Source organism: Anneissia japonica, unplaced genomic scaffold, assembly GCF_011630105.1.
Source record: "Anneissia japonica isolate Jap-2015-1 unplaced genomic scaffold, ASM1163010v1 scaffold287763_len296007_cov137, whole genome shotgun sequence".
Taxonomy (NCBI): domain Eukaryota; kingdom Metazoa; phylum Echinodermata; class Crinoidea; order Comatulida; family Comatulidae; genus Anneissia; species Anneissia japonica.
Genome location: NW_022698178.1, coordinates 181,200 through 183,632, shown reverse-complemented (window position 1 = coordinate 183,632; position 2,433 = coordinate 181,200).

The window sequence follows — 2,433 nt, the reverse complement described above, 5'->3', positions numbered from 1 at the left end:
AAAGAAAGCTTTAATAGTAATACAATAATAACAATTTAGTATATTATTAATGATGATGAGGATGATGAAGATAACATTAAAAAGATAATTCTTTAGCTTTTGGAAATTAGTATTACTATTGGGTTGTCCAAGATTTTTTAGTTAACAGATATTTGGATATCTTTTCCATGTCAGTTGTGCATATTATGATTGTTAAGATTTTTTGAGTGAAATAATATAACCAAAAATTATAGTTTCAATTGTAGCCTACAAAACAGGTTGTCGTGCATTATTAATATTGTTCGTTTTTTATCTGTTGTGATCCATGATTGACAGATGTTGTGCTCACTAGCAGCTGTCTCCAACTTAAAGCACCAGCAATTCAAGAAGCCATTATGGGATGCTTTTGTTAGCCTAGAGTAGTATGGCATTTATGTATGCAAATGACACACAATTAAGTGCAGATATACAAATGCTAGATTTCTAAATAAGTAGAGATTGATTGTGGTTTTTGGCCTATGCATATAAATAAACAGACCCAAAGAAGCACAATCAAGAGAAGCAGGAATAGATAGGCTACACAAAGATATAGTAGCATCCAGAGACCAAGTACTGTAACTGTAATAGTTTGCTGGTCTATGCATGGTGAAATAGTTTTATTTCCTCCATGGTCTATGTAACAACCTTTTACGTTTTCGAGCTGGGAGAAACGCTGATGAAAATCTATTTTACACCCGAGCCAATTCCTATGTTATATTGTACGGTGGACCAATTCTTATAGATCCATTATTCTACCAGTGAACTCTGACATTATTATTTAAAGACTGCCCTCTCTAGTCTCAACCTCACAACCAGGATTTTTCAATGGAGTTCTTATGATAACTAGAGGTACAACTCAAATTATTATCTTAATATTCATTCTAGCAGTTAAATGTATACAATTTTTAAACTTGAATTGTCTTCTATGCTGCACCTAGGAGATAGCACTAACTTTATGATCTGACCTGAATTCATCTTAAGAATACCACAATAATTTTCAAACTCAATACCATATAGGCAAGGCCTAATGAATTTTATTATCATAATTCGGTATACTATAAAACAGACATGTTTCGGCAAATCTTCCGCCATCTTCAGTGAAACGATTGCTAACATGCAATCTACTATTTAAAGGGAGTGAACAACTGTGAAGCATTGTATTTTAAATAAATGGGAATTAAACCATATTTGAACAGACATCATGACATAGCATTTTTTAAGGAATCGATTTGACTCTAATTGTAAAGAAGAAAGAATGGCATGAATAAATATAACGTAATGATGAACCTCAGAATGACAAAGTTAAATTAACATGTAAAAGTTGCTTGTTGAGAGAGGGCGTGTCCCATTTTATATGCAACGCCTCCTTGATTTTTCTTTGGCTGGCTGTTGAAGCGAAACACAATACACGGAAGGACAATCTTTGTTGCATGAGGTTTTACATTGGGATGAGCTATTAAAAATTTAAAATGTTTAAAAATGTGCGAGTTCCTGTCCGTGGTCATGTGTTCGTTAACGCGCGTTGTAAAGTGTCAGCCAGTTTTGCCTATTATAACAGGCATTACAGCCTGCGCACGTGAATTTATACACAACGTTAGAACGTAGACCACTGGGGACAGGATCTTTCACAGAAAACATATTTGTAATTTTAAATGAAGAAAAAACCAATTTGATATTTAAATCATCACAAAACTCTTTCGTTAAAGCATTTATCTTATGTGAAATAACTTTAGAAAATTTACCAGTGTAAGGCAACTTAAAATAACGGATATTCGATTTTTCGTTCCTTTGTTTGTTGTCGGAGTGAATAAAGACAAGATATCTAGAAATAATTTTGTCAATTAAATACATTGCAAACATATTTTTTCTAAGGATAACAATTAAAGCCTTGAGGTCACTATGAAAACTAATCCAATTATTGTTGATCTTATAAGTTCTGTCAACTAAACTACGAATCAATGAAATTTTGTATGGAAAAGAGCAAAAACTAAAGAAATTTGTGAGTAATCCTGTGAAAGTGCTTTTTCGATATACATTGGTTTGGGTGGATCCGTTAGTAGATTTTAAAACTGGTACATCAAGGAAGGGAAGTTTGTTTTCCACTTCAGTTTCCATTGTGAATTTTATGTTGTTATGACGTGAGTTTAAATATTGAAAAAATGAATTAGCCTCAGTTTCTGAATTAAATAGGCAAAAAATATCGTTAATAGAATAGCACATTAGGTCCATGATATTGATCAAGCCAGATCTTTTCATGGTGCCCCATGAATAGTTTTGCAAACACTGGGGCTAGAGGGGACCCCATTGATACCCCATCCACTTGATCATAATATGAACCATTAAACAAAAAATGAGTTTGAGAGGTTGCGAACATGAACAATCTTTTAAGATCAGATTTAGTTATGTTAAAAGTAT